Consider the following 27803-nt stretch of genomic DNA (forward strand, 5'->3'; position numbering starts at 1 on the left):
TAAGCCCTTCATATATCATATTGCCAAACAATTTCCTTAACATATCGGATTGTAAGTTTTAGAAAACCTTTCATTGCTATGTGATGTTTCGTTCAGTAATCTTTTTTTCACGATTTACACCGAAAAAAATGTTCAAGAAAAGTTTGATGCATTTACACCTTATTTCAGAACAACAACGGAAGACTTATAGCAATTTTGTCTTAAGTGGCCCTTGCTAGCCGCCGCTCCCCTACCTGTTCGGAGATTAGGAGGCTTGCTCGGGATACACTATCGTGGAAAGCTGCATCAAACCAGTCGTCCGATTAACGAGCGTAACGACAATGACCACGAAGATGACGACGAGGTTTTGACTACATTAGCCTCTCTCAAAATATAGTATAATGTTTCTCCATTTTGGTGAAACATTATTCAGTGATTTGAAACTCCGACGAGTATTTTTCATGTAGTAAATTTGTTAACCTTATGCAGTAACAAAGAGATTGGAGTTATTAGGCCTGTCATGATATTTTCGTATTATTTAATAGTATATTAAATCGTCCCACGTAATTAAGCCACGTACATTGTAGAGGATTTTCAAATATAAGTGAAACTGTTCCAGGCTGTGGAACACAGTTGTTAAGGTTTCATAAATATAATATTCTCACTTGTATAATAATCACTTGCTTGCTGTTTTGTTTACGTGATGTTTCACTATCAGCAGTGAATGTCTCCTCTCTTTTACCGCCAGTTAATAATTAAATGTTTGGTGAAAATACATATAATATGGTATTCTGCTCTGCGCATTCAAAAAGTTTTAACAAAAAATGTATAACTTACAGGCCGGCCTGAAGATGAACATGAATAAGTGTTAGTACTCGACTGTTGGAACGGAAAAAGAAAACAATTTATCCGGCTGCGGTGGCCGAGCGGTTCTAGGCGCTTTAGTCCGAAACTGCGTGACTGTTACGGTCGCAGGTTCGAATCCTGCCTTGGGCATGGATGTATGTTAGCTTAGTTAGGTTTAAGTAGTTATAAGTTTTAGAGGACTGATGACTTCAGATGTGTTAAGTCCCATAGTGCTCAGAACCATTTGAACTACCTTTTGTAAATAATTTGTAGATGGAGACGGAACTACAGGTGTGGAACAGGCAAACAGTCTTGGAGTATTATTTAATAAACAGGGTATAAACATTGATGAAATCAATACTGGTAGTAATAAGGGACAAGCTGTAACAAGGGCAGTAAACAATGTTCTGTGGAAAAAAAAGAACAATAAAGAGGAGAATGTAATGCAAACTGTACTATGATGGACAGAATAAGAAATGATGTAATCCGACAATGGATGAAAATGGATAGGGATACCTGTGATGACATAACGGCTGATGGCCTTTGGCCATGTGAATATGCTGAATGAAGACGGGAAAGCAAACAGGATACTACGATGGACACCATCCCAGTCGAAGTAAAATGTTGTGGAGGAGGCAATGGAAGAAAGGAATATAAATATCGAGGAAAGTCAGATGGTGACTGGGGGCGAAGAAGCGGCGCCAGCCGTAGATAATCCAGAAGAAGAAGAAAAAGAAGAAGATTTTAAATCTCCTTTTTATTTTAAAAAGTTACTCCCACAGGATATCCACATTTCTAACATACTGGCATGGCCTCCAAACACAAATAACGTTAGTTAAGTTAAATAAACCATACATTAATCGTACAGTTTTATGCCTAATCTCTTCCCACATAAAGGCAGTTGAGCCGTATGTCAACTCGCTGAACCTAGAAACTAACTCCGCGAGAGTGTCGGCTTTTAGAGCACTCTCCGACCAGGCTCGCACTCAATCTGTTTGGAGTTTTCGTGCTGCAGGCGACGAGCGCTTACCACAGGGGGCGCCGAGCGAGTCGGGCACACACTCCGCTGTCCACACTAGCCCGCTGGAGGCGACGGGCTAGCTGGACTTAATTTGAAGTGATGTGTTCCAGACCAGAGGCTCCAGGGAGTGTCAGGCAGCGACCGGCTAGCTCTAACGAACTAGCCACCGCTGACCTATGTACCGCCATTAGGTCACCGAGGGGAATTATTTCGATGATAAGGCTCACATTATATTCGCTTTCAACGTTTGGTGTTCAACAGCCAATGACTAATTCTTCTTGTGTAAGACGAACAGCAGATAATTTTTTTTCGACAGACTTCGTTGGTTTCCGCACCGTTAGGGTAGTGGGCATTATTTGTAACATTCTAAACCACTCCCATTGAATTTGTTTTGTGCTGTGCTGAGTATTTTGGTATCTGCTTCGGCTACAGCATGTTCTAGGTTTTTTGTTTAGTAGTTCTTGTCTTTAATATTATCACCTTTTCTATAAAAATATGTAATCAGGTTTCTGAAATACTACAGCCGTAAATTTTTATGAATTTAGAATGAGATTTTCACTCCGCAGCGGAGTGTGCGATGGTATGAAACTTCCTGGCAGATTAAAGCTGTGTGCCGGAACGAGACTCCAACTCGGGACCTTTGCTTTTTCTAGCTCTGCATGGTCGCAGGAGAGCTTCTGTGAAGTTTGGGAGGTAGGAGACGAGGTATTGCCAGAAGTAAAGCTGTGAGGACGGGGCGTGAGTCGTGCTTGGGTAGCTCAGATGGTGGAGCACTTGCCCGCGAAAGGCAAAGGTCCTGAGTTCGAGTCTCGGTCCGGCACACATATTTAATGTGCCAGGACGTTTTTTATGAAACTGTTTGCCAGTAGTTATTTGTGTAAACTCGTTTATTGCCACGTTTCAGTAACCGTATCTTTTCAGAATGAGATTTTCACTCTGCTCTACCAACTGAGCTACCGAAGCACGACTCACGTCCGGTACTCACAGCTTTACTTCTGCCAGTATCCGTCTCCTACCTTCCAAACTTTACAGAAGCTCTTCTGCGAAACTTGCAGAACTAGCACTCCTGAAAGAAAGGATATTGCGGAGACATGGCTTAGCCACAGCCTGGGGGATGTTTCCAGAATGAGATTTTCACTCTGCAGCGGAGTGTGCGCTGATATGAAACTTCCTGGCAGATTAAAACTGTGTGACCGACCGAGACTCGAACTCGGGACCTTTGCCTTTCGCGGGCAAGTGCTCTACCAACTGAGCTACCGAAGCACGACTCACGTCCGGTACTCACAGCTTTACTTCTGCCAGTATCCGTCTCCTACCTTCCAAACTTTACAGAAGCTCTTCTGCGAAACTTGCAGAACTAGCACTCCTGAAAGAAAGGATATTGCGGAGACATGGCTTAGCCACAGCCTGGGGGATGTTTCCAGAATGAGATTTTCACTCTGCAGCGGAGTGTGCGCTGATATGAAACTTCCTGGCAGATTAAAACTGTGTGACCGACCGAGACTCGAACTCGGGACCTTTGCCTTTCGCGGGCAAGTGCTCTACCAACTGAGCTACCGAAGCACGACTCACGTCCGGTACTCACAGCTTTACTTCTGCCAGTATCCGTCTCCTACCTTCCAAACTTTACAGAAGCTCTTCTGCGAAACTTGCAGAACTAGCACTCCTGAAAGAAAGGATATTGCGGAGACATGGCTTAGGCACAGCCTGGGGGATGTTTCCAGAATGAGATTTTCACTCTGCAGGGGAGTGTGCGCTGATATGAAACTTCCTGGCAGATTAAAACTGTGTGCCCGACCAAGACTCGAACTCGGGACCTTTGCCTTTCGCGGTCAAGTGCTCTACCAACTGAGCTACCGAAGCACGACTCACGTTCGGAAGTTTCATATCAGCGCACACTCCGCTGCAGAGTGAAAATCACATTCTGGAAACATCCACCAGGCGGTGGCTAAGCCATGTCTCCGCAATATCCTTTCTTTCAGGAGTGCTAGTTCTGCAAGTTTAGCAGAAGAGCTTCTGTAAAGTTTGGAAGGTAGGAGACGGATACTGGCAGAAGTAAAGCTGTGAGTACCGGACGTGAGTCGTGCTTCGGTAGCTCAGTTGGTAGAGCACTTGCCCGCGAAAGTCAAAGGTCCGGAGAACGAGTCTCGGTCGGGCACACAGTTTTAATCTGCCAGGAAGTTTCATATCAGCGCACACTCCGCTGGAGAGTGAAAATCTCATTCTGGAAACATCCCCCAGGCTGTGGCTAAGCCATGTCTCCGCAATATCCTTTCTTTCAGGAGTGCTAGTTCTGCAAGTTTCGCAGAAGAGCTTCTGTAAAGTTTGGAAGGTAGGAGACGGATACTGGCAGAAGTAAAGCTGTGAGTACCGGACGTGAGTCGTGCTTCGGTAGCTCAGTTGGTAGAGCACTTGCCCGTGAAAGGCAAAGGTCCCGAGTTCGAGTCTCGGTCGGGCACACAGTTTTAATCTGCCAGGAAGTTTCATATCAGCGCACACTCCGCTGCACAGTGAAAATCTCATTCTGGAAACATCCCCCAGGCTGTGGCTAAGCCATGTCTCCGCAATATCCTTTCTTTCAGGAGTGCTAGTTCTGCAAGTTTCGCAGAAGAGCTTCTGTAAAGTTTGGAAGGTAGGAGACGGATACTGGCAGAAGTAAAGCTGTGAGTACCGGACGTGAGTCGTGCTTCGGTAGCTCAGTTGGTAGAGCACTTGCCCGCGACAGGCAAAGGTCCCGAGTTCGAGTCTCGGTCGCTCACACAGTTTTAATCTGCCAGGAAGTTTCATATCAGCGCACACTCCGCTGCACAGTGAAAATCTCATTCTGGAAACATCCCCCAGGCTGTGGCTAAGCCATGTCTCCGCAATATCCTTTCTTTCAGGAGTGCTAGTTCTGCAAGTTTCGCAGAAGAGCTTCCGTAAAGTTTGGAAGGTAGGAGACGGATACTGGCAGAAGTAAAGCTGTGAGTACCGGACGTGAGTCGTGCTTCGGTAGCTCAGTTGGTGGAGCACTTGCCCGCGAAAGGCAAAGGTCCCGAGTTCGAGTCTCGGTCGGGCACACAGTTTTAATCTGCCAGGAAGTTTCATATCAGCGCACACTCCGCTGCACAGTGAAAATCCCATTCTGGAAACATCCCCCAGGCTGTAGCTAAGCCATGTCTCCGCAATATCCTTTCTTTCAGGAGTGCTAGTTCTGCAAGTTTCGCAGAAGAGCTTCCGTAAAGTTTGGAAGGTAGGAGACGGATACTGGCAGAAGTAAAGCTGTGAGTACCGGACGTGAGTCGTGCTTCGGTAGCTCAGTTGGTGGAGCACTTGCCCGCGAAAGGCAAAGGTCCCGAGTTCGAGTCTCGGTCGGGCACACAGTTTTAATCTGCCAGGAAGTTTCATATCAGCGCACACTCCACTGCAGAGTGAAAATCTCATTCTGGAAACATCCCCCAGGCTGTGGCTAAGCCATGTCTCCGCAATATCCTTTCTTTCAGGAGTGCTAGTTCTGCAAGTTTCGCAGAAGAGCTTCCGTAAAGTTTGGAAGGTAGGAGACGGATACTGGCAGAAGTAAAGCTGTGAGTAACGGACGTGAGTCGTGCTTCGGTAGCTCAGTTGGTGGAGCACTTGCCCGCGAAAGGCAAAGGTCCCGAGTTCGAGTCTCGGTCGGGCACACAGTTTTAATCTGCCAGGAAGTTTCATATCAGCGCACACTCCACTGCAGAGTGAAAATCTCATTCTGGAAACATCCCCCAGGCTGTGGCTAAGCCATGTCTCCGCAATATCCTTTCTTTCAGGAGTGCTAGTTCTGCAAGTTTCGCAGAAGAGCTTCTGTAAAGTTTGGAAGGTAGGAGAAGGATACTGGCAGAAGTAAAGCTGTGAGTACCGGACGTGAGTCGTGCTTCGGTAGCTCAGTTGGTAGAGCACTTGCTTGCGAAAGTCAAAGGTCCGGAGTTCGAGTCTCTGTCGGGCACACAGTTTTAATCTGCCAGGAAGTTTCATATCAGCGCACACTCCGCTGCAGAGTGAAAATCTCATTCTGGAAACATCCCCCAGGCTGTGGCTAAGCCATGTCTCCGCAATATCCTTTCTTTCAGGAGTGCTAGTTCTGCAAGTTTCGCAGAAGAGCTTCTGTAAAGTTTGGAAGGTAGGAGACGGATACTGGCAGAAGTAAAGCTGTGAGTACCGGACGTCGTGCTTCGGTAGCTCAGTTGGTAGAGCACTTGCCCGTGAAAGGCAAAGGTCCCGAGTTCGAGTCTCGGTCGGGCACACAGTTTTAATCTGCCAGGAAGTTTCATATCAGCGCACACTCCGCTGCACAGTGAAAATCTCATTCTGGAAACATCCCCCAGGCTGTGGCTAAGCCATGTCTCCGCAATATCCTTTCTTTCAGGAGTGCTAGTTCTGCAAGTTTCGCAGAAGAGCTTCTGTAAAGTTTGGAAGGTAGGAGACGGATACTGGCAGAAGTAAAGCTGTGAGTACCGGACGTGAGTCGTGCTTCGGTAGCTCAGTTGGTAGAGCACTTGCCCGCGAAAGTCAAAGGTCCGGAGAACGAGTCTCGGTCGGGCACACAGTTTTAATCTGCCAGGAAGTTTCATATCAGCGCACACTCCGCTGCAGAGTGAAAATCTCATTCTGGAAACATCCCCCAGGCTGTGGCTAAGCCATGTCTCCGCAATATCCTTTCTTTCAGGAGTGCTAGTTCTGCAAGTTTCGCAGAAGAGCTTCTGTAAAGTTTGGAAGGTAGGAGACGGATACTGGCAGAAGTAAAGCTGTGAGTACCGGACGTGAGTCGTGCTTCGGTAGCTCAGTTGGTAGAGCACTTGCCCGTGAAAGGCAAAGGTCCCGAGTTCGAGTCTCGGTCGGGCACACAGTTTTAATCTGCCAGGAAGTTTCATATCAGCGCACACTCCGCTGCACAGTGAAAATCTCATTCTGGAAACATCCCCCAGGCTGTGGCTAAGCCATGTCTCCGCAATATCCTTTCTTTCAGGAGTGCTAGTTCTGCAAGTTTCGCAGAAGAGCTTCTGTAAAGTTTGGAAGGTAGGAGACGGATACTGGCAGAAGTAAAGCTGTGAGTACCGGACGTGAGTCGTGCTTCGGTAGCTCAGTTGGTAGAGCACTTGCCCGCGACAGGCAAAGGTCCCGAGTTCGAGTCTCGGTCGCTCACACAGTTTTAATCTGCCAGGAAGTTTCATATCAGCGCACACTCCGCTGCACAGTGAAAATCTCATTCTGGAAACATCCCCCAGGCTGTGGCTAAGCCATGTCTCCGCAATATCCTTTCTTTCAGGAGTGCTAGTTCTGCAAGTTTCGCAGAAGAGCTTCCGTAAAGTTTGGAAGGTAGGAGACGGATACTGGCAGAAGTAAAGCTGTGAGTACCGGACGTGAGTCGTGCTTCGGTAGCTCAGTTGGTGGAGCACTTGCCCGCGAAAGGCAAAGGTCCCGAGTTCGAGTCTCGGTCGGGCACACAGTTTTAATCTGCCAGGAAGTTTCATATCAGCGCACACTCCGCTGCACAGTGAAAATCCCATTCTGGAAACATCCCCCAGGCTGTAGCTAAGCCATGTCTCCGCAATATCCTTTCTTTCAGGAGTGCTAGTTCTGCAAGTTTCGCAGAAGAGCTTCCGTAAAGTTTGGAAGGTAGGAGACGGATACTGGCAGAAGTAAAGCTGTGAGTACCGGACGTGAGTCGTGCTTCAGTAGCTCAGTTGGTGGAGCACTTGCCCGCGAAAGGCAAAGGTCCCGAGTTCGAGTCTCGGTCGGGCACACAGTTTTAATCTGCCAGGAAGTTTCATATCAGCGCACACTCCACTGCAGAGTGAAAATCTCATTCTGGAAACATCCCCCAGGCTGTGGCTAAGCCATGTCTCCGCAATATCCTTTCTTTCAGGAGTGCTAGTTCTGCAAGTTTCGCAGAAGAGCTTCCGTAAAGTTTGGAAGGTAGGAGACGGATACTGGCAGAAGTAAAGCTGTGAGTAACGGACGTGAGTCGTGCTTCGGTAGCTCAGTTGGTGGAGCACTTGCCCGCGAAAGGCAAAGGTCCCGAGTTCGAGTCTCGGTCGGGCACACAGTTTTAATCTGCCAGGAAGTTTCATATCAGCGCACACTCCACTGCAGAGTGAAAATCTCATTCTGGAAACATCCCCCAGGCTGTGGCTAAGCCATGTCTCCGCAATATCCTTTCTTTCAGGAGTGCTAGTTCTGCAAGTTTCGCAGAAGAGCTTCTGTAAAGTTTGGAAGGTAGGAGAAGGATACTGGCAGAAGTAAAGCTGTGAGTACCGGACGTGAGTCGTGCTTCGGTAGCTCAGTTGGTAGAGCACTTGCTTGCGAAAGTCAAAGGTCCGGGGTTCGAGTCTCTGTCGGGCACACAGTTTTAATCTGCCAGGAAGTTTCATATCAGCGCACACTCCGCTGCAGAGTGAAAATCTCATTCTGGAAACATCCCCCAGGCTGTGGCTAAGCCATGTCTCCGCAATATCCTTTCTTTCAGGAGTGCTAGTTCTGCAAGTTTCGCAGAAGAGCTTCTGTAAAGTTTGGAAGGTAGGAGACGGATACTGGCAGAAGTAAAGCTGTGAGTACCGGACGTCGTGCTTCGGTAGCTCAGTTGGTAGAGCACTTGCCCGTGAAAGGCAAAGGTCCCGAGTTCGAGTCTCGGTCGGGCACACAGTTTTAATCTGCCAGGAAGTTTCATATCAGCGCACACTCCGCTGCACAGTGAAAATCTCATTCTGGAAACATCCCCCAGGCTGTGGCTAAGCCATGTCTCCGCAATATCCTTTCTTTCAGGAGTGCTAGTTCTGCAAGTTTCGCAGAAGAGCTTCCGTAAAGTTTGGAAGGTAGGAGACGGATACTGGCAGAAGTAAAGCTGTGAGTACCGGACGTGAGTCGTGCTTTGGTAGCTCAGTTGGTGGAGCACTTGCCCGCGAAAGGCAAAGGTCCCGAGTTCGAGTCTCGGTCGGGCACACAGTTTTAATCTGCCAGGAAGTTTCATATCAGCGCACACTCCACTGCAGAGTGAAAATCTCATTCTGGAAACATCCCCCAGGCTGTGGCTAAGCCATGTCTCCGCAATATCCTTTCTTTCAGGAGTGCTAGTTCTGCAAGTTTCGCAGAAGAGCTTCTGTAAAGTTTGGAAGGTAGGAGACGGATACTGGCAGAAGTAAAGCTGTGAGTACCGGACGTGAGTCGTGCTTCGGTAGCTCAGTTGGTAGAGCACTTGCCCGCGAAAGGCAAAGGTCCCGAGTTCGAGTCTCGGCCGGGCACACAGTTTTAATCTGCCAGGAAGTTTCATATCAGCGCACACTCCGCTACAGAGTGAAAATCTCATTCTGGAAACATCCCCCAGGCTGTGGCTAAGCCATGTCTCCGCAATATCCTTTCTTTCAGGAGTGCTAGTTCTGCAAGTTTCGCAGAAGAGCTTCTGTAAAGTTTGGAAGGTAGGAGACGGATACAGGCAGAAGTAAAGCTGTGAGTACCGGACGTGAGTCGTGCTTCGGTAGCTCAGTTGGTAGAGCATTTGCCCGTGAAGGCAAAGGTCCAGAGTTCGAGTCTCGGTCGGGCACACAGTTTTAATCTGCCAGGAAGTTTCATGTCAGCGCACACTCCGCTGCAGAGTGAAAATCTCATTCTGGAAACATCCCCCAGGCTGTGGCTAAGCCATGTCTCCGCAATATCCTTTCTTTCAGGAGTGCTAGTTCTGCAAGTTTCGCAGAAGAGCTTCTGTAAAGTTTGGAAGGTAGGAGACGGATACTGGCAGAAGTAAAGCTGTGAGTACCGGACGTGAGTCGTGCTTCGGTAGCTCAGTTGGTAGAGCACTTGCCCGCGACAGGCAAAGGTCCCGAGTTCGAGTCTCGGTCGGGCACACAGTTTTAATCTGCCAGGAAGTTTCATATCAGCGTACACTCCGCTGCAGAGTGAAAATCTCATTCTTGAAACATCCCCCAGGCTGTGGCTAAGCCATGTCTCCGCAATATCCTTTCTTTCAGGAGTGCTAGTTCTGCAAGTTTCGCAGAAGAGCTTCTGTAAAGTTTGGAAGGTAGGACACAGATACTGGCAGAAGTAAAGCTGTGAGTACCGGACGTGAGTCGTGCTTCGGTAGCTCAGTTGGTAGAGCACTTGCCCGCGAAAGGCAAAGGTCCCGAGTTCGAGTCTCGGTCGGGCACACAGTTTTAATCTGCCAGGAAGTTTCATATCAGCGCACACTCCGCTGCAGAGTGAAAATCTCATTCTGGAAACATCCCCCAGGCTCTGGCTAAGCCATGTCTCCGCAATATCCTTTCTTTCAGGAGTGCTAGTTCTGCAAGTTTCGCAGAAGAGCTTCTGTAAAGTTTGGAAAGTAGGAGACGGATACTGGCAGAAGTAAAGCTGTGAGTACCGGACGTGAGTCGTGCTTCGGTAGCTCAGTTGGTAGAGCACTTGCCCGCGAAAGGCAAAGGTCCCGAGATCGAGTCTCGGTCGAACACACAGTTTTAACCTGCCAGGAAGTTTCATATCAGCGCACACTCCGCTGCAGTGTGAAAATCTCATTCTGGAAACATCCCCCAGGCTGTGGCTAAGCCATGTCTCCGCAATATCCTTTCTTTCAGGAGTGCTAGTTCTGCAAGTTTCGCAGAAGAGCTTCTGTAAAGTTTGGAAGGTAGGAGACGGATACTGGCAGAAGTAAAGCTGTGAGTACCGGACGTGAGTCATGCTTCGGTAGCTCAGTTGGTAGAGCACTTGCCCGCGAAAGGCAAAGGTCCCGAGTTCGAGTCTCGGTCGGGCACACAGTTTTAATCTGCCAGGAAGTTTCATATCAGTTCACACTCCGCTGCAGAGTGAAAATCTCATTCTGGAAACATTCCCCAGGCTGTGGCTAAGCCATGTCTCCGCAATATCCTTTCTTTCAGGAGTGCTAGTTCTGCAAGTTTCGCAGAAGAGCTTCCGTAAAGTTTGGAAGGTAGGAGACGGATACTGGCAGAAGTAAAGCTGTGAATACCGGACGTGAGTCGTGCTTCGGTAGCTCAGTTGGTGGAGCACTTGCCCGCGAAAGGCAAAGGTCACGAGTTCGAGTCTCGGTCGGGCACACAGTTTTAATCTGCCAGGAAGTTTCATATCAGCGCACACTCCGCTGCAGAGTGAAAATCTCATTCTGGAAACATCCCCCAGGCGGTGGCTAAGCCATGTCTCCGCAATATCCTTTCTTTCAGGAGTGCTAGTTCTGCAAGTTTCGCAGAAGAGCTTCTGTAAAGTTTGGAAGGTAGGAGACGGATACTGGCAGAAGTAAAGCTGTGAGTACTGGACGTGAGTCGTGCTTCGGTAGCTCAGTTGGTAGAGCACTAGCCCGCGAAAGGCAAAGGTCCCGAGTTCGGGTCTCGGTCGGGCACACAGTTTTAATCTGCCAGGAAGTTTCATATCAGCGCACACTCCGCTGCAGAGTGAAAATCTCATTCTGGAAACATCCCCCAGGCTGTGGCTAAGCCATGTCTCCGCAATATCCTTTCTTTCAGGAGTGCTAGTTCTGGAAGTTTCGCAGAAGAGCTTCTGTAAAGTTTGGAAGGTAGGAGACGGATACTGGCAGAAGTAAAGCTGTGAGTACCAGACGTGAGTCATGCTTCGGTAGCTCAGTTGGTCATTCTCGCTTCGCGCGTCGGGCGACTAGGTTGTGCTCTTAGTTCCGCCTCTACCGTAGCGCAGCGTGTTTTCCTCCTGTCAGTTTAGTGCCGTGTTGGTCTCCGTGCGCGTCGCATCGCTGGTTGTCGGCTGGTGTTTGGTGTTCGTGCGGCCCTTCCTGTCGCGGCGTCGTCTCTCGCCGTGATGTCCACCATGGTTCCCACGAAAGTTCCGCGTACAGGTACAGTCAGTTTTACCTTTGACAAATCCACGCGTCACGTCCAGCCCGGTTCTTTGGAGATACATGACTGGTTAGTCGATACAGTTAAGGTCACTACTGATCAGGTGCATACCGCATATTTCGATAGCGAATTATATGTGTTTTTTGTTAAGTTTCTTGACCCGCTCCAGGTTGATAGGCTACTTTCTCGTCATGGTTCTCAGGTACCCTTTACGCACCGTGATGGTTCCACTAGTATGGTTCTCTTGGCAAATGCAGAAGTGGTATCTACGAATGTTCGGGTATTTAACCTTCCGCCCGAGGTTGACGACTGTTTTCTGAAGTCCGTTTTGCTTCCTTATGGGGACGTACGCCATATTCGAAAGGAACGCTGGTCTGCTCAGCACCGCTTACAGGTATATAGTGGTATTCGGTCGGTGGAAATGGTGGTCAAAAAACCTATTCCTTCTCACCTACAGGTATGTGGTTATAGGGTCCATATCACGTACAGTGGCCAGGAAGGAACATGTTATTATTGTAATGAAACTGGCCATTTCCGTACTAATTGTCCGCGACGTGTGGTGGTATTAAAACCTACATACGAACAGCGTAAAAAATTGACTTTAGCTGATCTTCTCCCGCAAGGATCTCGGACTGAATCGCTCACTGTTACTGAGGGACGCAGTGATCCGTTGCCCGACAACGGCCGTGATTTTCCCCCATTATCCTTGAGTAGGAATGTTGCTGCCGTTAATTCCGATGTGCCCGCGCGAATTTCTCACAACAAGCGTCGGCGAACACAGGATGATGCGGCTGATGAATCTTCCTTATTGGCTCGCCCTTCCGATGGGCCTCCGGTAAAGGACTCTCTTTCTCAGTCGGAAATCGTGGATGAGGACGCCACAGGTGCTATCACGCCTTTGCAGAAGCTCCCTGACACCTTATCTGACGTTGTTTCTGCTGCCGCGGCAGCCTCTTCGGAGACGCCCGTGACGGAACCTGCTTCTGGTTGCCACGTGTCTTCTCCGGTTCTCTCTGACACCTCTCCTATTGACTCTGTTTCGCATCCCCCTTCTGGAATTTCTGTCGCCCCCTCTGGGTCACAGCCTCCTCCCATCAAACAACTGATTGATTCTCCAGAGCCAGTGGATCCCGTTGTTATTCACCAACTGTCCTACCGTGACCCCATGTCTGCGGACGAGTGGGATGTAGAGGCCTCTCTCCCGCAATCTGACACGGAATGTCTACATGATGCTCCCACGCAGCCGAACGCTGCAGCGTCGGCACCGCGGAGCCGCAGTCGAATCCGTAAACAGCCACAGAGAGCCGCGTCACGGCCGAAGAAAAAGCAGTGGGAAGATGAGGGTTCTGTTTCGTAGTTTTTCTCTCTGTGGTTCAGCGCTTGTTTCTGGTATGATTACTTGTTGTTTGCTCCGTCAGCTGACGGCTCTCTACCGATCTTTGTTCTTCTTTCTGGGTTGAAGTTCCATGCAAGCATATACATTTCTTACTCTGAATATTAACAGAATATGTTCTGAGCTTCGGCTCGCCGCTTTGCGACAGTTTATCTATCAGTCTGGGGCAGATGTTGTTTTTTTACAGGAAGTCCTATTCGACCAGTTCTCCATTCCTGGGTTCTCGACGTTTTTTAATGTCGCTTCCGAACTTTCTACGGGCACTGCCTTGTTTTATAGAGAAGGCATTCCGTTGATGAATTTCGAAGTACTCGACAGTGGAAGGGGGATCGGGTGCACGTTTTATGATCTCAGTTTACTCCTTCTTTATGCCCCTTCTGGTTCGGGTTGTACTACCGCACGTTCGAGTTTCTATAAAGAAGAAGTCATTTACCTGCTTCGTAAATCCCCGACAAAGATAATTTTAGGTGGGGACTTCAATTGTGTTCTACGGCCGGTAGATCAGTCTCCTAATTTTAATTTCAGTAAAGAACTCGACGACCTTGTGCGCTCCTTGCACCTGCGTGACGTGTGGGTTTCTCGCTATCCTACACTTGTGCGACATACCTACTTTACTCCCACGTCTAGCAGTCGCCTCGATCGCTTTTACCTTTCCGATTCCTTGTGTGGGCAACTTCTGGCTGTTGATGTGATACCAGCCTGTTTTACTGATCATTGCGCTGTAGCCGTTACGTTTAATTACGAGCGACAACCGGTAAAATTGTTTCGTCCTCCTTGGATGCTCAATATCGCGTATTTGCAAGATACCTCCCTTGGTATCGTCCTGGAGGACATTTGGACTCGTTGTTCTCGTACTATGGACCGGTACCCGTCTATCGTGGCATGGTGGACACTGTATGCAAAACCACACATCCGTAGGGCTCTCATGCGTTTTGGGGCTGCGAAGGTGGCAGAAGATCGACGAACGCAAGAATTTTACTATTCTGTCTTACGTCAACTGTACGATAGTGCTACGCATGCTCCCCTACGGGTTACTGATATACAGCGCATCAAAGCCAAATTGCTGCAGCTCAAACGCATTCAAATGGAGGGCCTGCGGACGAGGTCTCAACCACGTTCCCTTCTACAAGAGGAACTGACGTCACTCTACCATCTAGTCCGTTTACGGTCGCGCCGGAAACGTGGGTGCCTTGCCTCCCTCACAACCGCTGACGGCCGCGTGTTCACCTCTCACCGTGACATTTCTGACTTCGTTTACACCTATTTTACTGATCTGTACGATACTCATGTCCCGGCGGAAACCTCTCTTGACGACTTTACCTCCTTGCTGCCTCGCGTCGTCACTCCTCAATTAAACGACGCCTTTCTGCGTCCCTTTCAGAATGATGACATATATGAGGTTGTTGCAGGATCGCAGTCCCGCAAGTCGCCTGGATTAGATGGTATTCCTAAGGAGTTCTATGTTCAATTTTGGCCGCTCATTGGTGACACCTTAACGTCAATGGTAAATGAAGTGATGCGGGGAGTCTCACTTCCTGCTCCTTTTCAGGAAGGCAGAATGGTCCTCTTCCCGAAATCCACAGGTCGACCTGCAATTGATTCCCTCCGTCCTATTACTCTCCTTAACTTTGATTATAAACTTGTCGCTCGAGCAATTAATATCCGTCTCTCTAAACTGCTCGATACCATTATTGCCGCCCACCAAAGCTGTGTGCCTGGACGCACGATACTGACTTCCGTTCTCGAATGTCGCGATGTCATCTCGGTGGCGGCTGCCGCTAATATCCCAGGGGCTTTGCTTTTTCTTGATTTCCAAAAAGCGTTCGATCGCGTCAGCCATGATTTTTTATCGAGAGTGCTCACCGCTGTCGGCTTTAATAATGATGCTCGACAAGTCTTAACTAATCTTTTTACCGGTATCAGTGTCTCGGTGATTGTGAACGGTCACCCTACCCCCCGGATATCGATCAGACGGGGGTTACCCCAGGGAAGCCCCTTATCCATGACACTTTTTGTTCTATCCTTAGAGCCCTTACTTCGCCATCTCACCATGCAATTACGTGGCTGGAATATATTGGGGGAAATTTTTGCAGTCCGTGCATACGCCGATGACGTCATGGTTTTAGTACGGCATGCCGAGGACATACCGCGGCTTAAGGATACCTTGGACTCATTTTGTGGTCTTGCTGGTGCTCGCATTAATGATCGCAAATGCACGTTCCTGCCGTTGAGAGGCTTTGATCATGTCGTCATTCCTTGGGCGACGGTTGTCGATCGCCATAAGGCCTTGGGGATCATAGTTGATCGTAATCCGATCAAAATGGCGGCACTAAATTGGCGTGAGGTTACGAGTCGTGTTCACGGGGCGATCCTTGAACATGACCGCCGTTCCCTTAGCCTCCTTCACAAGGCACGGGTTTTAGAGACCTATGTCTTCAGCAAAATATACTACGTTGCACAGGTCTTCCCGCTTCCCGCGATGATGGCCCGCAGGCTGAAACAGCTGTCTAGTCGATTTCTGTGGCGCCGCCATGTCTTCCGTGTCCGGTATGAAGTTGTGGCCAGGCCTCGGAAGCTTGGAGGATTGGGTCTTTCAGATATCAAAGTGAAGACGTCCATCTTATTAGCCCGCCGCAATGTTTTAACCTGTACGCGGGCTCCGCATTCAGTCACCTCTCGTTTACTTTCCCGCCTCCGGCCGGCCAGTCTGACCCCTCCTGTTGATGTTGGACGGATTAATCCTAAATTGCGGCACATTCGTGAATACTTTGTACTTGTCGGTATTCTGGGTGCTGATATACTTTATATGACGCATATTACTACCAACATGCTACAACTCCGTTGGGGTAAAGCATGTTTCCCTTCTTCTGTTGAACTTGCTTCCCCGTCAACGTCATGGAAAACGGTCTGGTCTCATCTTAGTCTTCCCATTTTGCCGATGGAGATTGTTTCAACGTGGTATAAGGTCATTTACCGTCTGATACCTACTGGTGATCGTCTTTTTCGTATTGGCCTTCGTCCGACTGATCAGTGTGAGGAATGTCATCAAACTGACACCTTACTTCACAGGCTAGTTGCTTGCGGACGGGATCATTGGCTCTGGGTCCGCCGTCAATTAGCTTTTCTTACTAGAGGGCCTGAAACCGCATTCCCAGACGACATCTTCTTACATCCGGACATCTCTTATTTTCCTCAGACGAAAACGAACACGATTGTCTGGCTCTTGGGTTACTATGTCCACTACGTCATTGAAGGCGGTAATGACCCAGATCCCCGCGTTTTTCACCATTATTTGTCAACTGCGCATTGGAAATGGCAGCGGTTACCACAATACCGAACGCTTTTTGCGAATATGCTTTTTCTTGTGTTTAACCGTCAAGGTGTTGGTTAAGTTCCCCTGTGATTCCTGTTTCTTCCCTGAGCTTGAGTCCCCTCCCTGGTTGTATTTTTTAGTAATTTTTTTTTCTCTTTTGCATGTATATATATATATATATATATGTATATGTATATATATATGTACACCCAAAATTCATACGGGTGGGATAACGGGTTGGTCTTCCCCTTCAGAAGTAATGTTTTATTTGTGTTTCAACTAATTTGTTGATTTTCTTTTTGCAGCTAATATTAAATGATGATTTGACTATGGTTGTCTGAATTCTCGTGAAATATACCAAGTCAATCTGATAATAAAGAAAAAAAAAAAAAAAAAAAAAAGATGGTAGAGCACTTGCCCGCGAAAGGCAAAGGTCCCGAGTTCGAGTCTCGTGTCGGGCACACAGTTTTAATCTGCCAGGAAGTTTCATATCAGCGCACACTCCGCTGCAAAAAAACATAAAAAAAAAAAGTTGGTAGAGCACTTGCCCGCGAAAGGCAAAGGTCCCGAGTTCGAGTCTCGATCGGGCACACAGTTTTAATCTGCCAGGAAGTTTCATATCAGCGCACACTCCGCTGCAGAGTGAAAATCTCATTCTGGAAACATCCCCCAGGCTGTGGCTAAGCCATGTCTCCGCAATATCCTTTCTTTCAGGAGTGCTAGTTCTGCAAGTTTCGCAGAAGAGCTTCTGTAAAGTTTGGAAGGTAGGAGACGGATACTGGCAGAAGTAAAGCTGTGAGTACCGGACGTGAGTCGTGCTTCGGTAGCTCAGTTGGTAGAGCACTTGCCCGCGAAAGGCAAAGGTCCCGAGTTCGAGTGTTGGTCGGGCACACAGTTTTAATCTGCCAGGAAGTTTCATATCAGCGCACACTCTGCTGCAAAGTGAAAGAATCATTCTGGGAACATCCCCCAGGCTGTGGCTAAGCCATGTCTCCGCAATATCCTTTCTTTCAGGAGTGCTAGTTCTGCAAGTTTCGCAGAAGAGCTTCTGTAAAGTTTGGAAGGTATGAGACGGATACTGGCAGAAGTAAAGCTGTGAGTACCGGACGTGAGTCGTGCTTCGGTAGCTCAGTTGGTAGAGCACTTGCCCGCGAAAGGCAAAGGTCCCGAGTTCGAGTCTCGGTCGGGCACACAGTTTTAATCTGCCAGGAAGTTTCATATCAGCGCACACTCCGCTGCAGAGTGAAAATCTCATTCTGGAAACATCCCCCAGGCTGTGGCTAAGCCATGTCTCCGCAATATCCTTTCTTTCAGGAGTGCTAGTTCTGCAAGTTTCGCAGAAGAGCTTCTGTAAAGTTTGGAAGGTAGGAGACGGATACTGGCAGAAGTAAAGCTGTGAGTACCGGACGTGAGTCGTGCTTCGGTAGCTCAGTTGGTAGAGCTTTTGCCCGCGAAAGGCAAAGGTCCCGAGTTCGAGTCTCGGTCGGGCACACAGTTTTAATCTGCCAGGAAGTTTCATATCAGCGCACACTCCGCTGCAGAGTGAAAATTTCATTCTGGAAACATCCCACAGGCTGTGGCTAAGCCATGTCTCCGCAATATCCTTTCTTTCAGGAGTGCTAGTTCTGCAAGTTTCGCAGAAGAGGTTCCGTAAAGTTTGGAAGGTATGAGACGGATACTGGCAGAAGTAAAGCTGTGAATACCGGACGTGAGTCGTGCTTCGGTAGCTCAGTTGGTGGAGCACTTGCCCGCGAAAGGCAAAGGTCCCGAGTTCGAGTCTCGGTCGGGCACACAGTTTTAATCTGCCAGGAAGTTTCATATCAGCGCACACTCCGCTGCAGAGTGAAAATCTCATTCTGGAAACATCCCCCAGGCTGTGGCTAAGCCATGTCTCCGCAATATCCTTTCTTTCAGGAGTGCTAGTTCTGCAAGTTTCGCAGAAGAGCTTCTGTAAAGTTTGGAAGGTAGGAGACGGATACTGGCAGAAGTAAAGCTGTGAGTACCGGACGTGAGTCGTGCTTCGGTAGCTCAGTTGGTAGAGCACTTGCCCGCGAAAGGCAAAGGTTCCGAGTTCGAGTCCCGGTCGGGCACACAGTTTTAATCTGCCAGGAAGTTTCATATCAGCGCACACTCCGCTGCAGAGTGAAAATCTCATTCTGGAAACATCCCCCAGGCTGTGGCTAAGCCATGTCTCCGCAATATCCTTTCTTTCAGGAGTGCTAGTTCTGCAAGTTTCGCAGAAGAGCTTCTGTAAAGTTTGGAAGGTAGGAGACGGATACTGGCAGAAGTAAAGCTGTGAGTACCGGACGTGAGTCGTGCTTCGGTAGCTCAGTTGGTCAGTCGGCTTTCGGCCGTGGTCGCGTGCGGACCGGCTCCGCGCGCCGGACAGCGCACCGTAGTTTGTTTACTTCCGCGTCGCGGTATTTCGTGTTGTGTAGCGTCCATTTCTATTGCACCTCATGGCGCACTGTTACCGCCGAGCGACAGTTAAAGTAACATTCCAAGCCGAACATGCTAGACCACGCGCTTTTGAAATTGAGCAATTCATTCGCGAAGAGCTACGTCTGGACCCTCAGGAAGTGATAGGTATTCATTTCTCTATCACTAGCAGCATCGTCTATATTAAGATGACGACGGAGGAAGCGTGTGCTAACGTAGTTCGACAACACGCACACGGACTCAAGTTCAAACATTCTGACGGGCATATTGGAGAGGTGACGGTCGGTCACGCTGGTTTCGGACTTGGAACAATCCGGGTTTTTGAGCTCCCTTTCGAAGTGCCGCAAGATGTGGTCGTCGAAGCTTTCCGACCCTATGGCAATGTTGTGGGGCACATCGCGGAGAAATGGCAGACATTCACGACATACAACGTGTTGAATGGTGTCCGCCAAATCAAAATCGAACTCTCCAAACATGTACCATCCTATCTGCTGATAGGTGGCGTGCGAGCCATCGTTATGTATGATGGCCAGCCGCGGACGTGTGCCGGTTGCGGACAGGAGGGCCATGTTCGGTCAGAATGTCTCCGCCGACGTTTGCTCCAGGTCCCGACCAGTGACTCAGCTCCCAAAGTGACGGCCGCTTCTTTACCAGATAGCTACGCCACAGCCGTACGCGTCACTTCAGGAAGCACCTCTTCTCCACCCGGCACTCCCCACTGGAAATGACGGTGCTGCCATGGCCTCACCGGCACCATCTCCTCTGACGGCTACGACACCACCAACTCTCCAGAGCTCGATGGACATCGACGCGAATGCGGTGCCTACCTCTGCCTTTCTTCAGACTGGCGCGACCTCGGACATCGAACATCCACATTCTGATTCAGAACAGCACCTCCGAAAGCAACGGTCGCCCAGAAAACGGAAGAAGAGGAGTCAAACGCCATCTGACGACACACTTCTTCATGTGGCATCACAGGCAGTGGAGCTGATACACGACAGTGATCTCCCTTCGAGCGTTCTGACGACAGGAGAGGCTGCTCCTGATGTCCCATCTGAAGAACGATCTCACACGAATATGATGGATTCCAAGGAGGGTGCCTCCCTGGACCCCACTACAGCAGCGTCGCTACAACTCGCCCTCGAGGAGTGTGACAGTCGCTCACCGTCTGTTCCAGTTTCCTGGGCTGATGATATCGACGAAGGAGCAGTTCGAGATGGTGGTCCTCCCATCAGGCAGTGCCCCATGGAGGTGCCTGACCCACCTTCCAGCCAGTGATTACGACAACGGTGACTACGTCAGATGTTACACGCCAGCCAGACATCTCTGCCGGAACATCTGTGCCAATGGTGGGAGCACGCCCCCAACATTACCGCATAGTGACGATGAATCTGGCCACCATTCGGGCCCCCCATAAACTGGCAATGTTCCGTGAGACCATTTATGCTGCTGATGTCGACATTGCCCTCCTCCAAGAAGTGTTTGTCGCCGATTTCCATGCCCCCACTGGCTACGTGGCACACATCTCCCATGCTTCTGACAACGGTAGTGGAGTTGCCATCCTCCTCCGTTCTGGACTCCCTGCTGAAGATGTAGTGTACCTTGCTAATGCTAGGGGTATGGCTCTCACGCTGTTCGGCGTCCGTATCCTCAATGTATATGCGCCGTCCGGCTCCAGTCGACGTCGTGATCGACACACTTTCTTTGCTGACGAGGTAATGCCGCTGTTTGAGGGTCCCCTAGATGATATGGTCCTCGGTGGCGATTTCAACTCCACGCAAAGGCCTGAAGATCAATTACCGCATCATTCCCCTTGTGCGGCCCTCTCCGTCATCATCGACAGACTCCAGCTTGTTGACACATGGACAAAGGTGCATGGCACCCGTGCAGGTTTCACATATTATACGGCGCATTCATCTAGTCGTCTCGATCGTATATACCTCACACGTTCCCTTGCTGCCGACACTCGACATGCCGAAGTATGGCCTCTGGCTTTCTCTGACCATGACGCCTACATCTGCGATGTCGTCCTCGCCCGCCAACAAGTGTGGCACAGCCGCGGCTTGTGGAAATTCAACGTTTCCCACCTGACTGTCCCTGACTGCCGACGAATCGTTGAGGATGCGTGGGCCCTCTGTCATCGTCGTCGCCCCGCCTACGCATCCACCTTATCGTGGTGGGTATCATGCGCGAAACCAGCTCTGCGCAGGGCGCTGATAGGATATGGCAAAGACTTCAAAGCCTGGCAAGCGAGCACCATGGACTTTTATTATGCAGTCCTTCGTGACTGCACTTCGATGGCCTTCTCTCCTGATCGTCAGATGATGGTGCATCGTGCTAAAGCGCAGATCACTTCCCTCACGCGACGGCGCTTAGAAGGGACTCTTGTCAGATCCTGCACCTGTGACCATATGCCTCATGAAACGCCATCGATGTACCACCTTCTCAGGGAACGCCGACGTCGTCGTCGAACCCTCATCCACGATCTCACAGATGCGGAAGGACGACGACACACTACGCAACGCGACATTGGTCACGCTTTCTATTCTCATTTCCGTCAACTGTTCGCTGCCGTCCCTCATCCCCCGATCTTAATTGAGGAGGTGGCAGCAATGACTGTCAACACCATGCCAGAGGATGTGGCTCAAGAACTTCAGGAACAAGGACCTCTGATGAAGTCCTAGATGCTATCAAGGTGGGGGCTGCCAACAAGTCCCCTGGACCTGACGGCCTCCCCCTCGACTTTTACAAGTATTTTAGCTACCTTTTGTTACCTGCTTGGACGTCCATCTGTCGTGAATTGATGTCACCCACAACGATGATCCCAGCCACCTTCCTTGATGGGGTCATCATCCTGGTCCCTAAGCCACATGGGCGATCACGGATCTGTGATTACCGGCCCATCACTCTACTCAACAGTGACATGAAAATTTTCACCCGTTTGTTGGCCTCACGCCTCAAGAAGGCAGCAAGATCCGTCACCTCCCTTGATCAGACTTCGTTGGGCGGTGACAACAACATCCATACGGCCCTTTGCCGTTATAGGGACATGATTGCGCTCGCGCGCTCGCGACATTTACCTGGCGCATTGGCATCGCTTGACTTCCGTCAAGCTTTCGACCGTGTCGACCATACTTTTCTGAAATCGGTCCTCCAACACATGGGTTTTCCGGTTCCTACAATCACCGTGGTAATGCGGCTCTTGAGCGGCGCAACTTCAAGAATACTCTGTAATGGTCGCCTCACCGCGCCTCTAGCGATCGAGCGCTCTGTCCGACAGGGATGCCCACTTTCCACGATACTGTATGCTTTGGCATTAGAGCCCCTCCTACAGGGGCTTCGCCAACGCCTGGTGGGCCTGACATTGCATGGGCACCGCTTCTGTTGTACAGCCTATGCTGACGATCTAGTCCTCTACCTCCGCAATGAAGACGATGTTCGCGCTGCTCTGACTTGGGTGACGACTTATGGGGAGGCATCGGGCAGTTCTCTTAACATTTCCAAATCGAAGGTTCTGCTCATTGGTGAGGGTCTACCAGAAAGATCTGTCGCTCCTCTAAGTGTGGCCACCAGCGTCCGCTGTTTGGGCATTGATTTTATGAATGACCTCCGTCGCTCAGCGGCAACCAACGGTCGACGTCTCCTACAAACGATCAGGGCTGGCCTTGTGGACCACCGGCTTCGATCCCTCGACATTATACAGCGCGCGCAATACGTGAATGTTTATCACGCCTCACGCATCCCCCATGTGGCACAAGTGTTCCCGGTTCCGATTACCCTCGCACGTCGTATGTTGATGGCGATGGGATCCTTTGTCTGTGCCGGGATGTTATTTAAAGTTCAATATTCCTCCCTTGCCCTCCCGCGGGAGCGTGGTGGAGTGGGCTTATTCCATGTGCCAGACAGAGTTACCGCACTTTTTGTTAGCTCCCAACTGAAAGTCTGGCGTCGCTGCCCGACGAGCCTGACCGGACTGCTTTTGCGTGAATACGCACCAGTCTCCATGTCAGCCCCGGTCATGTTATCCGACATTCCACCCCCCTTTTATCACTTTCGGTACTTCTTCTTTGAAATCAGTTACATTCTGCACTCCTTACCCCTTCTCCGTATACTCCAGACAAAGACTGTATACGACACCTTACAAATGTGTCAAACCCCCAACCCCATTGAACACAAGTTTCCCCAGATCATATGGCGCCGTGTGTGGAAAGCAGTGCATGCTGGTTACCTCGACACCAGCGTTCAGTCCACCTGGTATATCACCGTCAATGGCAAACAGGTCAACCAGTCTCGTTTGCACCGCATCCGCCTTGCTGACACACCACTCTGTGTTCACTGTGGTGTAGAGGACACGGACGCTCATCGGTTCTCATGTGGTCCGTCGGCTGACGTCTGGAGGCTCGCGCAGCGTATCCTGGCTTTCCTCACCCGATAGCCGCCTGCTCAGATTATTTTCCTGACGCTTCTATTCCCGGATGTGATTCATTACCCCACAACAAAAACTAATGCCGTGAATTGGATACGCGGTCATACAGTCCGCTACCTTTTTGGGCCCGATGAGAAATCAGAACTAGGTTATTGGACGTACCTTAACGATCGACATTGTGCACTTGTTCGCAACCCCAGATACAAGCAGTTCTTTTCCAATTTTCTACGGAGCGCCTTTCATGACCCGCCTTCCAGCTGGAACGTCCAAGCCATGAGATGCTGATGCTTTTTTGCCGATATGATGTTCTGAACGTACTACACACGGAATCCCCACTAAAATTTCGAGAAGACACGTTTGGATGTTCCGCCAATCAGACGGCGCAAGCGACTCCTAGAATTCTGGTGCAACGACTGCCATAATACAAAAAAATGAATAAATAAAAACATACATACAAAAAAAAACAAAGAAAAATAAAGAAAACAAAAATGCAATACAATAAACTAAAAACAAAAAAAAGTTCCTGTTCACAACAAATTTCATTTTTTTATCGCTACTCTCTATGTCTCTTCCCCCCTACTTTCTTCCTTTCCTACACCTTTGCAGTAATAGGTTAGTTTGTTTTGGAATAGGTGTAGATAGGTGCCAACGCCTGAAGAGGTGCATTTAATTTTATTTTTTTGTTAGAATACAAGTGGCGGTGGCAAATAGACATTTCTTTGTAGTTTTTCCTTTCCTGTCCAGAAAAAAAAGGGGTAGCGTCTTATTAGAAATTAAAAAAAAAAAAAGGGTAGCGACTATCGTTCATAATCATAACGTCTTTAAAAAAAAAAAAAAAAAAGTTGGTAGAGCACTTGCCCGCGAAAGGCAAAGGTCCCGAGTTCGAGTCTCGGTCGGGCACACAGGTTTAATCTGCCAGGAAGTTTCAACCGTATCTTTTGTTTTTTAGTACAGCCAGTTTACTGCTCCATATTTTCTAGTCCGCCAGGAAGAGTATGCGTCCAGTCTCATTGACGAAGGCGGGCTTCCGATTGTGTTTTGCCTGCTTTAATTTGCGTTATATAAATTTTATAGGGTTACTTTGTCACGTAGGTCAGTCTTTGTTTTATCGTTAAGCTTCAGGTCATAGGACTGTGTAATGTGGATGCTGTTTTTGGTACTGGCTTAAAAAAAAACAAAATAATTTATTCATTAGCCATAAATTTATCTTGATTTAACACTTTCACTCCCAGCTGCCCGCTTTCATGCCTTTCACCAGTATTTCACAGAAATTTTTATTATGTTCAGATGATCACCTTTCAGTATACAAAATAAGCTGGTCTGTGAAATTCCACTGTACGGTACAGAGAAGTGCTACAGTTCTTGACGTTAGGATACCTGACTTGCAATTCCAACACACAAAGGTAACAGAATGAAAGTACTGCATAAAATTACTAAATGGATTTTGAAAGAAAAATGAATCACCGAAATATTTCTCCAAAAATACTCTGTGAATTTACGTACATAGTCTCACGGAAGCAGTTTCCAAACATTGATCGGTACATATGCGAACGTAGCACTGCAGTGAGAAATTAAGACTGTCTACATATGACATGAAATCTGAAAAGAACTTTATCCCCAGTGAATGACGTCAATACGGCTCGAAGTAATAAACGTAAATTATGCAGGCAATGTGAGGATGTGCAGCTGTTCTAAGCACTTCACGCTTCACATTTTAAGAAACCGTGTTCCACTGTGTGCAACGCGGCGACACACATAACCAGAAAATATGGCAATTCTTTCATGAGAAGACGTTAGAAGAAATTGAAATTTGCTACATGATTGAAGGTAATTTATTCTTTAAACAACTGTGTTTCCAAAACTGATAGTCATTCCTCAACTACACTCCTGGAAATGGAAAAAAGAACACATTGACACCGGTGTGTCAGACCCACCATACTTGCTCCGGACACTGCGAGAGGGCTGTACAAGCAATGATCACACGCACGGCACAGCGGACACACCAGGAACCGCGGTGTTGGCCGTCGAATGGCGCTAGCTGCGCAGCATTTGTGCACCGCCGCCGTCAGTGTCAGCCAGTTTGCCGTGGCATACGGAGCTCCATCGCAGTCTTTAACACTGGTAGCATGCCGCGACAGCGTTGACGTGAACCGTATGTGCAGTTGACGGACTTTGAGCGAGGGCGTATAGTGGGCATGCGGGAGGCCGGGTGGATGTACCGCCGAATTGCTCAACACATGGGGCGTGAGGTCTCCACAGTACATCTTCGATGTTGTCGCCAGTGGTCGGCGGAAGGTGCACCTGCCCGTCGACCTGGGACCGGACCGCAGCGACGCACGGATGCACGCCAAGACCGTAGGATCCTACGCACTGCCGTAGGGGACCGCACCGCCACTTCCCAGCAAATTAGGGACACTGTTGCTCCTGGGGTATCGGCGAGGACCATTCGCAACCGTCTCCATGAAGCTGGGCTACGGTCCCGCACACCGTTAAGCCGTCTTCCGCTCACGCCCCAACATCGTGCAGCCCGCCTCCAGTGGTGTCGCGACAGGCGTGAATGGAGGGACGAATGGAGACGTGTCGTCTTCAGCGATGAGAACCGCTTCTGTCTTGGTGCCAATGATGGTCGTATGCGGGTTTGGCGCCGTGTAGGTGAGCGCCACAATCAGGACTGCATACGACCGAGGCACACAGGGCCAACACCCGGCATCATGGTGTGGGGAGCGATCTCCTACACTGGCCGTACATCTCTGGTGATTGTCGAGGGAACACTGAATAGTGCACGGTACATCCAAACCAACATCGAACCCATCGTTCTACCATTCCTAGACCGGCAAGGGAACTTGCTGTTCCAACAGGACAATGCACGTCCGCGTGTATCCCGTGCCACCCAACGTGCTCTAGAAGGTGTAAGTCAACTACCCTGGCCAGCAAGATCTCCGGATCTGTCCCCCTTTGAGCATGTTTGGGACTGGATGAAGCGTCGTCTCACGCGGTCTGCACGTCCAGCACGAACGCTGTTCCAACTGAGGCGCCAGGTGGAAATGGCATGGCAAGCCGTTCCACAGGACTACATCCAGCATCTCTACGATCGTCTCCATGGGAGAATAGCAGCCTGCATTGCTGCGAAAGGTGGATATACACTGTACTAGTGCCGACATTGTGCATGCTCTGTTGCCTGTGTCTATGTGCCTGTGGTTCTGTCAGTGTGATCATGTGATGTATCTGACCCCAGGAATGTGTCAATAAAGTTTCCCCTTCCTGGAACAATGAATTCACGGTGTTCTTATTTCAATTTCCAGGAGTGTATTACAATGATCTTGTATTTGTAACGTAAATTACCCAGACTGGTAAAAGAGTGGTAAAGCTAACTTCTGAATGGAAGCCATGTGAACTGATAAATTTACTGAATCACGCCTGAACAATGAATCTAAGTAGCCCAAACGAATAAAGAAAAATTCCATTAAAACCGTTGGAACAACAAGCAAGGAGTGTAGCAACAATTTCATCTCGAGGTCTTCGCTTCTGAAATTAATGTTTCCCATATCATATTTCAAATCCATCCTTCTCTGTATCTTTCCCTCTGGACTCTACAAACTATTAAAGTCCGCTCAGTAGCAAAAGCAACAAACAACTGACCTCACTTGGAGAGCCCACTGCCACAGTGCTACTGACAACCAAAGATCTCAGTGCTTGAACTCTGAACCTCTGTTTCGTAACATGTCGACTATCTAAAATCGCTGGTTGAAAAAATTGTAGCGCACAAACATGCAATATGACACATCGGATGAAAACAGAATTTACATCCATTTTTTTTAATACTAAAAATAAGCTACTAACCGTATAATAGCAGTAGAACAAAGACAGCGACACATTTACAATATGCGCTGTGTTGTTTCCATGTAATTTCATGACAACCTTTAACAATACGTTTTCACTATGTCAATCAATGCAGTACGCGTCTCCAGTTCACCCTTCAAGATTTAAAATCATGATTATCATATGTTCTCCGAGTACCGAATACAACGATGTGCGACCTAGGGAGGAAGATGGATCACTAGCCAGTTTAGATGGTAATGGAAGAAGATGTTTTGTCGGAAAAAAGCCCGAGTAGAAAGAGGAGAGGATGCACGTCACGCCTAGCTAGAGACGAGGACCAAAGGGAGCGTCCTTTGCGTGGTCCGACGCTCAGGCTGCAGGCGGCGACGAAAGAAATGACTCATGGTTCTTACTGGTAAATAAATGCTAATATACCACTGATAAACCACAACATTATGATCACTGTCCACCGTGACCTCGGATAACGCCTGATTGCGCTGAGGGCACGTGACGCGATAACAACTGTATGTAAGCCGAGCAGACACGGATGGGGGATCACCCTAGTTAGGCGGATCGGTTAAGTAGGATAGATGGTGATGCGGCGTCTCTGCCGAAAGAATACAATACTGGTTGACGCACCTCCGCAGCAAACCACTTCTATGTGTTCACATGTTGATCCAACGACATAGTCACCTACGTTGCAGTTGGCACGGGACCATTGGGATTCGGCCGTCGATCACCGGAAATAC

General features: G+C 49.0%; 9 non-coding genes across 9 annotated transcripts; all 9 read left to right on the forward strand.

Annotated features, from left to right (window-relative positions):
• Window positions 1–4230: 4230 nt before the first annotated feature.
• Window positions 4231–4305, forward strand: Trnas-uga (transfer RNA serine (anticodon UGA)). The gene has a single exon. It is a non-coding gene; the product is annotated as a tRNA-Ser (tRNA).
• A 1721-nt stretch (window positions 4306–6026) lies between these two features.
• Window positions 6027–6101, forward strand: Trnas-uga (transfer RNA serine (anticodon UGA)). The gene has a single exon. It is a non-coding gene; the product is annotated as a tRNA-Ser (tRNA).
• A 525-nt stretch (window positions 6102–6626) lies between these two features.
• Trnas-uga (transfer RNA serine (anticodon UGA)) lies at window positions 6627–6701 on the forward strand. The gene has a single exon. It is a non-coding gene; the product is annotated as a tRNA-Ser (tRNA).
• Window positions 6702–8422: 1721 nt separating this feature from the next.
• On the forward strand, window positions 8423–8497 carry Trnas-uga (transfer RNA serine (anticodon UGA)). Its single transcript has one exon. It is a non-coding gene; the product is annotated as a tRNA-Ser (tRNA).
• A 525-nt stretch (window positions 8498–9022) lies between these two features.
• Window positions 9023–9097, forward strand: Trnas-cga (transfer RNA serine (anticodon CGA)). The gene has a single exon. It is a non-coding gene; the product is annotated as a tRNA-Ser (tRNA).
• An 824-nt stretch (window positions 9098–9921) lies between these two features.
• Trnas-cga (transfer RNA serine (anticodon CGA)) lies at window positions 9922–9996 on the forward strand. Its single transcript has one exon. It is a non-coding gene; the product is annotated as a tRNA-Ser (tRNA).
• A 525-nt stretch (window positions 9997–10521) lies between these two features.
• Trnas-cga (transfer RNA serine (anticodon CGA)) lies at window positions 10522–10596 on the forward strand. The gene has a single exon. It is a non-coding gene; the product is annotated as a tRNA-Ser (tRNA).
• Window positions 10597–17486: 6890 nt separating this feature from the next.
• On the forward strand, window positions 17487–17561 carry Trnas-cga (transfer RNA serine (anticodon CGA)). Its single transcript has one exon. It is a non-coding gene; the product is annotated as a tRNA-Ser (tRNA).
• A 225-nt stretch (window positions 17562–17786) lies between these two features.
• Window positions 17787–17861, forward strand: Trnas-cga (transfer RNA serine (anticodon CGA)). Its single transcript has one exon. It is a non-coding gene; the product is annotated as a tRNA-Ser (tRNA).
• Window positions 17862–27803: the final 9942 nt, after the last annotated feature.

This window comes from Schistocerca gregaria, chromosome 4 (assembly GCF_023897955.1).
Source record: "Schistocerca gregaria isolate iqSchGreg1 chromosome 4, iqSchGreg1.2, whole genome shotgun sequence".
In the NCBI taxonomy this organism is placed as follows: domain Eukaryota; kingdom Metazoa; phylum Arthropoda; class Insecta; order Orthoptera; family Acrididae; genus Schistocerca; species Schistocerca gregaria.